Source organism: Pseudopodoces humilis, chromosome 6 (assembly GCF_049639895.1).
Source record: "Pseudopodoces humilis isolate 2021_Gansu_Grassland_sample_001 chromosome 6, ASM4963989v1, whole genome shotgun sequence".
Taxonomy (NCBI): domain Eukaryota; kingdom Metazoa; phylum Chordata; class Aves; order Passeriformes; family Paridae; genus Pseudopodoces; species Pseudopodoces humilis.
The window spans coordinates 11,827,906-11,841,803 of record NC_142205.1 but is presented as its reverse complement, the minus strand read 5'-3'; the positions used below and the strand labels follow the sequence as shown (position 1 = coordinate 11,841,803).

Below are 13,898 nucleotides of genomic sequence, written 5' to 3'. Positions count from 1 at the left end.
CCAGAAAAATGAAACTGTGCAAATTCTTCAGCCACAGTCTCTTCCTTTATAGTGGGTTAATCTTCCAGGGCTGTCCTCAACCAAGGAACTTTGAGATACTCTTAACAGGAATCGCTAACTACAGGAAGACTCCTCGTCAGCTTAAATGTTCACCTAAATGTTTTGCACACAGCTCAAAAACCCCTCTGTGTCATTATGACACTGTGAACTTTCTGGAATCTGTAAAAGTGCAAATTAGGAGGATAATATGAACATAAAAAATTAGCACAAACCCAAATGGGCAAATGAAGGGAAAAAAATTACTGTTTTCTTAAGATATACATTTTTAAGGTTCTGGTAGACACAACCCTAAAAAGTACCTGTAAAAAAGAAAAATTATTTAAGGGCTAAAACTATGTTAGTGACATTCATGAAATATCCTGTAATCTTTTTTTCAGAGAGATTTAATTATACCTTTCATACTACTCATGCAAAGATCTTCTGGTTAGCATTAATTTGACTTCTATTGCGACATAAATTAATACAACTTAGACACATTTATCAGCCCTTTAAAAAACAAAGTGATGTGTCCAGGCTGCATAATCTTGAAAAGGAGAAAAAGACATACAATTAAAACCTGAACTGCAATTACTTTGATTTCGGAAAGTTAAAAAGTAGCCTGGAGCAAATTACCTCCAAGACAAAATCTGGAGAGCAGTTTTGCTTCAAGAAAAGACTTAACAGTATTTAAAAGAAAACAATAAGCAGCATGAGTAAATCATATAGCACACAAAAAGGTCAAAGAAAAATAAATGGGTTGTACTTAAGTTAGTATAAATCTGAATGCATTAAACTCCTAAGAAAACTTGCAAAGACAGTATTAAGGTCATAGTATTCAACTGGATAATTTTAACCTTAAATTTAATAAATCATATTATGCATGAGAATTTCCAAGTAGATTTCCTAACTCATTATGCAAATTAACAAAATGATAACTCTAAATAGTTATAGTAGCTACAGAAAATCTGTTCTTTTGGCTAAAGGACAGCATATGGTTTACTGATGAAGAGAATCGCAGCAAACCCTAAGAAAACTTATAAATTCTCATAATTTTAGTTCCCAGAAATTTTTGTGCTAAACTGTAAAATGTACTTACATTTCTTGACAGTAGGAAAAGCTAAGCTTTGTAGATTCTAAGAATTCTGAATATGGTAGATGGAATTCAGCCACATTTTCATCTTTACCTACTGCTGTCCTAAAGAACAAAGCCAGCAATAGTATTGAATCTCTGAAGATTCAGCACACTTAAATTACCAGAAAGGCTTTTGGTGAACACTGAGATAAACTCTTCAAAAAAAGCTCTTCCAGTACCAGGGTTTATAACCTACATCCCCACACTATACAATGTAGTACTGAAGACAAAAGACTAAGGCTACTGTACAAAGTAGAAGAAATAGATGCAGAGATTAAGACAGATGAGTAGACATATAAATGCAGAATAGATGTAGAGGTGAGACACTGGAACAGGTTGCCCAGAGAAGCTGTATCTTCTGTGTATTTTCCTTGAAAGTGTTCAAGGCCAGCTTGGATGGGGCTTTGAGCAACCTGGTCTAGTGGAAAGTGTTTATAAGGTCTCTTCCAACCCAAGCCATTCTATAATTCTGTAAGATTAAAATTACTCAAAGCACAAACAAAATATGTGGTTTGTATATTTATTTTTTTTCTGGATTTACAGTATGTACATAGAGTACAGCCATGCAAAGTCATGCAGCTGGATCCAATTCTGTTCCAGACAGTGGCAGGTTCTCAACAGACTTCATTAGATACTAAATCACAATTACACAAAGGCTGTTAACAACTTGTCAGGATTTCAAATATGACACTGCTGTTTAACAGAAACATGTACAGTAATCTCAGTGTCCTAAAAACCTAGGTAGCGCATTTCAGTTTTTTAAAATTTACCAGAGTAAAAAAATGTAACTAAAATAAAATTTTCTATTATTTAGTCACTACCATTTCTATAGTAGGATGTCATGAGAGACTGAAATGTTAATGATGACTCAAACAATCAGCCATTTGCAGCAGCAGTGGGTGCCCTGCCAAGGTTGGCTCTGCAAGGTCACAGCCCAGGTGCAGAGGGGGTGAGCACCCACCAGCAGAGGCTACAAGCTGGATTTTGAGCCATGCAAGGGAAAAGGCAGGCAAGAAGCAGACCCTGCAGAGGTGGGGTAATGTTTTTTATCACTCTTAGATAACAGGCTCAGTTGTACAACTTCTCCCTGGGGAAGGACCAGGCCATTCACACAGAGGCCTGAAGTTTTCATCTCTTCTGATGGGCACAAGTGGCTCAACCACACTGGCATGAGAGGCAGCTGTCATGTTTTAGAAGGTGTCATAAACTATCAAAGACCCTCAGAATACCCCCTGACTAATTTTGGGGGCCTTCCACCAGAGGACTGCACGTGATCTGCAGTGTTACTTCAGAAAGGGAGGAGGTGTATGACATATGCATGTCTGAACATTTATTAAACCACTGAACTTTGTGTTTTGGGGGCTTCCCCACTCCCATCTGATAAAGATGAAGATCACCACTTCAACCAACAGACAACAAATAACAACAATCAAGTCTCCTTGCTAGATGGGTGGTGGTATCTTTCCTCTCCACTATCTACTCTTATCCTTTTCTTCTCATTCTTTCTTTCCCTTATATATTTTCTGAAGTGCTATTTTTATACTTTAGTACTGTTATATTACTACAGATAGATAATAACCAAAATGCCTACATACCTCCTTTCCATGGCAAGCACATTATTCTAAATTCATCCCTACATAAAATAAATATATATATTATATATAAATATAAAAAACAGTCATTCAGTGTCATTTCATTCTAATCTGTTTCAAGAGATCTATTAACAAGAACCTCAGCCACCCTCATCCTCAGGGGTGAGTCATAACAAGTAACAAAGAGGAAACGCCATTTGCTTTTCCCTTATGATAACATGATAAAATCCTGACCCTGTTCTTCAACCAGGTCTGTTGATATTAACGTATTTAACTGGGACCTTACCCAAGAAGGCTGCCAGACCTACCCCCAAAAACACCTTCTCAGTACAATGGTGCAGAAGAAGGGCCTCTTCAAACTAGAAAAGACTTTCCCCCTACACCTTAAGATCATCCGCAAATCAATTTATCAGGTCCAAAATGATTTTGAGTCACATCCATGTCATTTAATGACAGTGAAAGCATGGTACTAAGTGACACTTCCAGGTCTTGCCCCTCACAAGATTCAATACACAGAGCAGAAAGAACTTGGCAAAGAGTACCTAATGAGTTGTGGTTTTGGCTGGACTCCCTCTTTTTTTTTTAAATAAAGATTCCTGGAACTCAAACAGCAGCAAGTGCTGCAGATAAAAGCTGAATTATCACTACAATCAAGTCGAGCAGCAAATGGAAAGGGAATAACTGTAGTCAAGGAAGGAATTCTGTGTCCTTATTCCTCTCCCCAGCAGTGCTTGTATCTACATATTCTTGATGTCTCTGAAGTCTGAGCAAGGCATATTACTTCCAGAAAGAGAAATTCTGAGCATTTAAAGCTTTAGGGTCCTGCTTGAACTGAGATGGAACAGTTGCCTTCTGGCAGAAATTAAAGCTGGCATGGAAATTTCACAAAAGAAATTAAAAGATGCTCTGGAAAGTGGCCAAAAGGAAATCAAAGAACTTTAGCAGTATAAAGACATATACCAGAAGCACATGAAAAGGAACTTCAAGACAGACCATTAGGTTTAAGAGTTAGGGTTACCCATCTGTTGCCTGGGTAGAAGGCTGTGTGAATCAGGGGAAAATGTTAATTATTCCTGTCAGATATTTAGTCCAAAAATATTCATGTTCTCTTACACAATTTCCACTCTTCAGCCCATGTCAGACATCTAGGGGAACAGATGTATTTTAGCTTCAGCCCAAATTTTGAACTATAAGAACTGATCAACGTAGCCTTCTTCCAGTTCTTCAAGTGTGGTATGTTACTGGATCTGAGAATCAGACTGGGGCAAAAAAAACTATCTGATAGCCAGTCTGACAGCTATCTGTGAGGTAAAAGATCTTAAAATACTTACAAGCTTAAGACTTTAACAAGTTCTTTGTCTAGGATGTGTAAACTGGTTAAGTTACTATTTTTATGTGAAAAAAACTTGCTCAAGTTTGCTTGAACTGTGCAGCACTCTCAATGTCAGGTTCTACCTATAATGGCGTGTCCTAGTTAAAATGTTTGGGTATCTCTTGCCATCACATGTAGTCAAATCTCATCTAGCTACTTGTATTTATTTTAAACTTGCAGGATTAGCACTATTTCCCTAATATATGTTGCCTTCCAAAATCCTGTGGGGTTTCACTTACACAACAAAATCTCAGATTTTGGAGTCACAGATTATGGACTGCAGTGCAAAACTACCAAAGGCAAAGTATAGGAGACTCCTATAAGCTCCTTTATTCCTTTCCTCAATTTCAATTATTTGGATTCTGTTATTGTGTTAGAGTATGTCTGTGCCCATGTGCACAAATTTCACAATGAAGATTTTTGGATCAAAAGTGACTTAACAAGAGGGACATTAAGGACTTTGAAATATTTGCAACATTTCAGAAAAGAAGACTGCCAAACTAAGTAGTTTTTCAAGAAAACTGTGTAAATTCAACTGCTAATAATAAAATGACAGAGCTCAGCCATTAAAATGTAAAACATAGGAATAGCTTCCTGTGCTAACCTCAATATAACTACATCCATCAAGTCTCATCTGTAATAACAAGGCTGGTGTTTGTTCTGTGGAGTCCAAATTGCTAATTCTTCCCATTTACAACAACTCCCTGGCTTTCAGGAACAAAAATAATTTTCTGTCTAAATATACTTACACTTAACAATCAGAAATTAATCCCTCTGCAAGCAACTCTCCACACTGGCAATCGCCTTTGTTAGTAATTATTTATAGTGCAGAAGCATCAAAGCTTTCTGCTTTCACATTTAACATTGCTGCTATTACTATCGTTTCCCAGGTACATCCAGGATAGCTGACAGACATTTTTCAATATACTTTGTATTTCCTCCCTTCCTTCTGGGAAGAAATGCACCTCCTGGTGCATAACCATTGCAAAAGCCTTATCACAAGGTGGTTTTGAAGGAGCACAGCAGAAATCTTCACTGCTCTGGAAGTCTTCACCACACTGCCCAAACTGGTGCACACTGAGCAGGTCACAGGGAGCAGCAACACGACTCTGGTGACAGATGGCAACTTTGCACCAGCAGAAGACAGCACTGCCCATGGTTCCCCCTGCTCTCAGGAGCGAGCAGCTGTGCTGGTTCCCTCCCTGCCAACAAGGGAGAAATGTAAACCAGGCCAAGTTTGCTGATATTTTCTGAAGAAGCCTAGGTTGGTGGGCTAATCAGAGCCTCTTCCCCTCTGCTCTACCTCCCATGCGATGGGAGTGGCTCCAACCGCAGATATGAAAAAATAAAATATATTTTCAGTATAACAATTTTCAACAAAAAAATGGGAAAAATCAACACAACAAAGAGATGGCTGTTTCTATTATGTAAAAATCACATTCAGCAGTAATTTCTGCACCACAGCTCAAAGTCAAGGCGACTAAACCCCTCTGCTTGGATGTAGCATGAATTCTTGCAGCTAGTAAATCTTGAAGTTTTAATATAATTGGCTGATTTGCAATATCATAACTTCTGAAAGATGTAACTTATTTGTTTTAAACTAGCACCTTTTGTAACGTTTACTTATCAACACAAAAGGCCTGTGCTCTATTTTCTTCATTTTTCAGAAATGCATGTGGAAGCACAGAAATGGCTATCTATCAAGTAATGACACACTTAAGCATGGAAAATAAAATCCACATTCAAGGAAACAGTTTTTCAGAAAGCTGCAGCTCATCACCACCACAGATGAAAATCAGAAATTCAAGGACACTGCTTCTCACACCATGGTGTAAAGGAAGTTTTGCTCCAGTCAGAGACAATGTGCACTCCCCTGATCAGCACTGTCACACATAAACAGTGTGAATTTCATAGGACCTGAAGGACAGTGCCCTACATACCAGCTCTTACTGTCTCCCAATGCTGAAACTTGGCCATAGCCATCCCAGGACTTGTAGATTCACATTTCAAGCATAGCAGCTGGGAGGAATACAGACACACCAGAAACATGCAGTAGCAGTCATCCACAAAACTCTGAGTGTAGCATACACTTGTGCTACAAGTGCACACAACATGCACAGAATTATATCCATATTGTACCTGAGCAATGAGAATAACCATCATCCATATGACTTGACTCTTAGTAAGGTATTCCAGGAAATTCTGTAAGATGTAGTAATTCACATCTACCTATTTCAAAGAGACTGCATATGTGAATTCTGCTTTGAGCTTCACTGCTGATTAAAGAGAATATACTTGACCTAAATCTTCCATTTAAAAGAAGACTACAGAATACACATCTGACTTCGTCTTGTACTGGTTATTCCCATATCACAGATCTGCATGCAGCAATAAAAGATACCAAATCAAGCAGGGTGTCAAATTAATATGCAGCAGGACAAAGTTTCACATGCTACCTTAGCAGTCAATTCAGGCCTACACTCACCAGCCCACTGTGCCTATTTGTTGATTTTCTAATTAATTATTATTAGTATTGAATTTATTAGTTGAAGTTTTATTTTTATCATAGCACAATGTAGAAATAAAGGCATTCTATCAGAAATTATATCAGACAGGTCCTGATTTAAAGCTGTACACTAATTAAAGACCTCATGCAGTTTTTATCATTACTTGGAACCTCTCAAACAGTACAACATGATGTTTTGTTGAGTGGATGAAACTTTAGAAATGAATTATTGATAATTGGTGACCAGCTCATTGCTTGAAAACTATTTTTTGTTTCTATTTGAAATGTTTATTTATTTAGCATCTTAGAATAAGGAGAAATAATATGGAGTCATTAAAAATTGAGAGAAGGAAATAAACAATCATTTACTTTTAATTCAACTCTGATGATCTTTATTTCTACTAGAAACTGACCCAGAAACTGGTAGAGCATGTTATGGCTGTCTTTAATGCAAACAGTACTACCACACGCAGCATTAACCTCAGAATTTACGCAAATGATGTTATTTTGTAGAGCCATTGACTGCAAATCTGAGTCACACAAATGACAAAAGTACTGCAAACAGGAAGATGTATGGTAACAGTAACTAAATGCTAATCAGACTTAAGTTGAACTAAAGAATAATAAGCCAACTCTTAGTCTTTTACTTTCTTCTGTACTCTAAGTAAGACACATATCATAACACAGATGTCTGCATCCTTTTCTTCTCTTTTTTGCAGCAGATGGATCAGTGAATAGGAAAGAAACAAACACTGCTATATTTAACAGTACAGATCCCAAACCCTGTCAATATTAATAATCCACAAAAGTCACTGAACTGCATGGCATGTCATGCTGAGATTTTATTAGGAATCAGATCTCTTAATGTACATTTTTATTATTTGTCTTTCACTAGGAAATGAAATAAAAGTCTGCTTTTATTTGAATTAAAGCAATAATAAAAACAGGAACAAGAGCTTTTCAGAAAGGTAACACTGCTGAGAAAAGAAACTCTCTTACCACATATAAGGCTGCTTTGCTCAGTGGGGCTTTTGTTCTTGGTAAATAATTGGGGAACTTTCACCAGGTGCCAGCAAAACAGACCACATTCTTGACTAAGGGCAAACTTAGCATTAACCGGAGAACTACGGAAATAGTTGATCAGGAAAGTGCCTCAACATGGTTAGAAGTTCATTTTTAAACCCTTTCTTGTTTAAAAAATCCCAAATGTCCCCATTATAACTTTATCTAATTTTCTGAGATTACCCTTCCCTGGCCACAGGAAAATTAGGCTGAAATTACACTGAGGTTAGCCTGCAAATACTTTGTGTTCTCCCAGCATACAGTCCTTGAGACAAAGCCTTACTATGGTGACTAAATAAACCATGGATGGAAAGTTTCAAGGATACAATTAGTAATGATGTAGTAACACAACATAAACAGGATGGATTACCTTTTTATGGCTGTAACAACAGTCAGTCAGCTCTTCTTCATTATAAAATATTCAGTGTTATTGTATAGTGTTTCACATTTTAAACTGATGCAAGAGCAACATCTACATTCTCTAAATCCACCATTTAAATATATGATGCATTGCTGAGATGCCTGAGGTTTACATGGAAAACATGTAGAAAATATACTGCTAAATACAGTTTTCATAATGATACATACACTAAATAAACTGCTCCCATGGTGAACAATGACACTGACTCTACTTGCACAATGTTGTTTAGTTTTACATCATTCAATACTTTTAAACTGTCTGGTTCAATTAGAAAAAAATCTGGCAGAGACAGCGAGCCTGCATGGATCATATTTCTATGCCTGTGTTTTATCTTACACACACATTGCACAGTTCATGTCCTGAACTTCTGTTTTTAAGGCTTATATGTAGCTCAATCTATTACATATAACAGTTATATAGTTAAATATACTGTAAGCATTTCTATTTATAATGTTTCTAGTCTGCTGGCACCTGAAAAAGCTCCAGATTGGTGCAAGTATGTCCTTTCTCAGCTCCTTGTTGTCACTCTTATGGAAGGAGCTTGGCTTTAGCTAATATTCTAGATGGTTCTTTCCTTTTGTTAATACATCTTATTCACTTCTCCAGGATCTCTAGCACTATACAGCAATGAAATACATTTATTATTTAGATAGTGAGTGCAGGATCATCTGCTGATTACACATGCATGCAAAGAGAGACAAGGTTGCTATCAGTCCCTAAGGGCAACTCACCAAAACCAGCGATCCAACATGGGAGATTTATTTCTTTGCAAACAGGAAGATTGCAGCCCAGCCTAATCACACTTGGTAAAGCTTTAAAGGCACATGTGACACTGGTGAATAACTGCCATGTGGAGAACATGACATTAAATGAAGATCCAAACCAAGTTAACTGCATGCCTTTGAAACATGTCCTGCAGCTCAGAGTGGCTTGAAACGCCCTCTTAGGATGATCTAACAACCAGTCCTTAAAAATAACCTCATCCTTGGAGAGGCAGATCTTTTGAGGAGGCAGTAGCAAGTTAATACTAACATGCTCCTGCTCTTTGGAAATGCTGGGAACAGCAAACTAAGAAACTCCGAAGTCCCAGCCTAGGATCAACCTAGGGTCATCCTAACCCCAATCCTGATTTATGATTTCTTCATAAAGTACATTTGGCAAGCAAAATAGAGACAACAATATTATGAGCCTAATAAATGTAGTATGAATGAAGGACTTGGAACACGTAGCTGGTACAAGTGCTGCTGACAGTGCAATTCTCTCTGGCTAAATCTACATTGCCTTTTCTGGGATTGTTGGAGTGAATTGCTGGCCCATGTCACCCATACAGACATCACCTTAAATATCTGTGCTGTGCAGATCCAAGCTTCAAGCAGTATCAATGCTTGACTTTCCTGGATGCTGAACCCCACATCCAGCTGCAGGTTTGAGTGAGTGAGCAAATGGATGGGAGTGCAGCGCAAGCCAGTGTGACAGCAACGCTCCAGCTCTGCCTCCATGGCTTCACCCTACTAAGCTGCATGAATAGAGATTACAAAGTCAGCAACATCACTTGGATGGAATAAACCTTATTAATCCAAATCTTCAAGGCTACCCACAACATTCATCTGAATATCAGTGTGAATAAAAGAACCAAATCCATGCACAGAAAGACATAACTATATGCTGTGTAACAAGGGGCAAAGTTATGCTTTAACAAGGTTTACTCCTATTCACACTTGACTCAAGGAAAAAAAGAAATAACACAAGCAACTAGACTAAGAATGAGCAATAATTTCCAGGGTAATTCTCTTTCTAAATGAGTTATGTAAAAAGATTAAAATCATCAGTATTCACAACAAAAATCCTGAATTGCTGGAGGTTGAGAGGAAAAGTTACCACTTGGACTTTTCTTATAAGGAGAAATCAGTGAACTAGACTGACCAATGGTAAGCCTGAGCCAGCAGAGTGGTACTTGTTTGCTATATTCATCCAATTAATACCTCAGTTATTAAGGTCTAATTCAAATAATATTTGAGATGTTTATGAAAGAAATGCTCATAAATAAATTTCTTTTTGGCAGATGAAAATTGGTAATTTCTTGTAATTTTGATTACTGAAGAAGAGAGATACTAACTTCTCTCATTGAGGCAAAAAAAGGGTCCCAACATCTGTTTTCATTATCTGCAGAGGACTTTTCTTTAAAACCATTAAGAAAAGAAAGGGTTCCTTTATCCTCTATAATAAACATTTCACATGGTTATGATTCAATATGCTATATACTGCAATGCTAATTCTCATTATTCTTCAAACATCATATTTGAGGACATTAATACACTATTAATATGACTAACTTTTTCACAGAAGTTAAGCCATATGGAACCAAATGGCACAATTCAGCCGTATAAATGACTAGATAGTGCAGGCCACCTTCTGCCCTACTGCATCTCTGCTGGCTCCACTTGCATTTGCAGGCCTAGACCAAGGGAGGAACCTGTGTCTCTCCAGAAACTGGAAGCATAAGCAACTTTTTATTCCTTCCCAAAACAGAGATATTCCATAAAAAGGCAGGGATCAATTCATATGCTAGACTTGTCTGCATGAAACCTGCAATATGCTTCACCCACCAGAGAAGCATTTCTCCAAACAAATCATGGAGATGAAACACATCCTTTAATACTGTTTGGCAAGAGTAGTGAATTTTGTTCATTACTTCTGTTAATTGTTAAATCAGTAAAATACAGAGTAACTGAAATAACCTGGCAGTTCAGTAAGAGAGTGGCACCATTGATTCCTGCAACTTTTTGTCCCTGCCTGGAATACAGCAACCATACCAGGCAATTCACTGTTCTCAACCAGATCCTGTGTGTCTGATCCCAAGGCCCTGAGACAGCCAAGTGTATCAGCAGTCCTGTCAGTCTCACCGTTAATCTTAAGCACAGGTAACATCAAGGGACCTCTAGGACTGAAGGACATCCTCTGCCTGCTAAAGCACAGGAGCCTCTTTTATCCCCCCTTCCCCCAAACCCACAATTTTCTTGCCCCAACAGACTCTGTACAGTAATGAAGGATCACATTTCTCCCCTTCAACCAATCTTCTCTTCCCATGCCTCTCCTCTCTCTTCAGTCCTCCTACATTTGCTGTGGAAATAACACATTTTACTGACCCAACACCTCCTGGGCAGCTGGTTCCCACAGCTGTGGTGCAAAAGGCAATTAAGATAAAACACAGCTCCGCAATGAATCACAAGCCTGAACAGATCTCAGAGGTCATCTAGTCCATTCCTCTGCCCCACGGGAGGTTCAGCTATCCCCTTGCCACTTCTTACAGACATTTATGTCACCTTCTTTTAAAAACTTCAGTGATAAAACTTAGACAGGATCCCTAGGCAATATATCCCAGTGTTTCACCACCTTTGCAAAGAAGTTCAATCTTTCCTCACAGCTCACATTTTCTAACCCTCAGATCTTTTTCTCTCTTTCTTTACAAGTCTTACCAGACCTTTTCTATTTTCCTCACACAAACAACTGAAATCAAAGCACTTTGCTTCAAAAACTACTTTTAAAAGTGAGCATTGAAAAATTTGCTGTATATTGCAGCTGGAATTAAATCACCTTTTTCCATTGTGCAACTGTAACATAATTTTAAAGACTTTGAATTAAAAACTATTCACATTCTGCTTGTTTTAATGCCACATTGTAGTTGTGCATATGCAGCAGGAGAACCAGGGCCACTGTTGTCATACATAATAACAAAATAAAAAAAAATTGAGATTTAAAAACCAATTCAATTTTCCATAATCAAGGTAAATCCACACTTGTTACAGATAATCCCAATGTTAGAAAATAATGACCTATCAAAGAGATTAAATTTGACTTTGCTCAAGCAAGCAGTTTTGTTAGGAACACATTCAGTCCATTACAGAGAGCAGAGCAGATCAGATTTGGCTCACATCTTTCCTACACCCTGAATTCATATGTCATCTGACTGAACTGTTTTTAGATCAGTGAAAAAGCACGGCAGGAAGAGAAGTAAAGCAATGCTATAGTTAACCTACATCTTCATGATTACTGCTGGCTTTACTTTCCTCAGTGAATAGTTACAGGAAGAAAGTACATATAAGGGTTAGAAATACCTCCTTTTGTAAATTAATTTAGTCTGCTGCATGGAATAGCAAGGACAGAGGGCACCACTTACCTAGATTTTAATACTCTGAAAATGAGATAAAATTTTGGTTATTCATGAACAACAATGAATTTGTAACTTCTCTAATACACTAGACACAACATAAAGCATTTTTTCATTTTAAACGGTGGATTACGAAAGCCAGAGAAAAACCTGGATTGGACCCCAAAGAAGTATAACAAGGTAACACATTATTCCCTTTCTATTGTTGCTACATACTGGGCTTAACATGTCACAGGACCAAAGACAAGGCCTGTGAAAGGACTACAGGCCTTTACAGATAAGAAGTCTTAAAGTTCTTTCTTGGAGCCAAATCTTTAAATAAAAAAATACAAAATCCCACAGAAGAACAAACAAAGCACATTTTAAGCACGAGTTTAACTAATGTATTCATTATGCACTTTAAACAAAGTGTATCAATGAGAAATTAAAATTCGCGATGCTCCTCTTTGAGCTGAAGGTCTCCTTGGAAAAATTTCACGGATAAATCCATTCCCTCATGATTTCCAAGATCTTTTAAAAGGTGTGGCAATGTCAGATATAACAGATGTGAAGAATTCTATTACACTCTGCATTCCCAATGAGAATTACTCTAGTCCGAGATGAAAAACTAACACTTTGCTACTGAAAATTTCAAGAACAGATGCCAACATATTTCATGATGACTTCTGATTACAGGAAAAATACAACACAGGTCAGCACTGATATTCAAATTGTATTTTGACCCATTCCAGACAAGCCCCTCCATGTACAATGACAGAAGAACATCCAGAACTTATGATCCAAGTATCAAGTGAAGACAAAACATGAGAAAAATCTAACACTTGCCCCAGCAGTGTCACAAAAAATACTAAAAATCTCCATCTAATTTTTAGAACACTCATGATATATAAAAGAGGAGACTATGGATTTGCAAAATCCACAAAGAATTATTTTCCTCAGATTACAAACAGAGAGACTTGAAAATTCAATTTTTAACATAGCTGCACGTCTGAAATACACCATGTATCAAGTATACTGAGAAATTATACTGTGCATTTTACAGAATCCAAGGCATGAATTTACAAATTTCAGCAAAGTTTCTTCAAACAGGTGACCACATCTCAAAACATAAATCATCATTCTGAAAAAAACCATTAACCATAACTTCGAAAAAAAATTTGAAAATGCACCGAAACATGAACCAGAGTGCAAAGAATGTCCTAGAGGCAAGATTAGCAAGCAATTACAGCAGTCACTGGTAACAGTTACAGTACACAGCATTTTTAATTTTTCTTTTGAAAAATCTGCCTTGTGATCCCAGTATGACAAAATCATCCTACTGTTTTCTCTAATCTAAAACAATTCAAATCATCAATAATCAAGAGAGCATCAGCTGATCACGTTTTAGGATGCAGCATGGGAGTATTAAGTGACTGAGCATTGATCAAATGACGACAGAATCTGGAGACTGTGTCTCAAGGAGTATTGGTTGACCCTGATGTTAAGTATGATCATATTATATAAGCCTGCACTGAGTTACTGTTTCTGCTGCTGAAAAGTGCTGTTAAAACTGCACATACAAATATATTTGCAAAGTCAAGCACCTACTAACATATTTCTGCTCTTC

The 13,898-nt window shown here is 37.4% G+C and overlaps 1 protein-coding gene across 5 annotated transcripts in view; it reads right to left on the bottom strand.

Moving 5' to 3' along the window:
* PPP2R2C (protein phosphatase 2 regulatory subunit Bgamma) overlaps nt 1-13,898 on the bottom strand; it is a 200,580-nt gene that overhangs the window by 119,673 nt on the left and 67,009 nt on the right. The window lies entirely within an intron of this gene.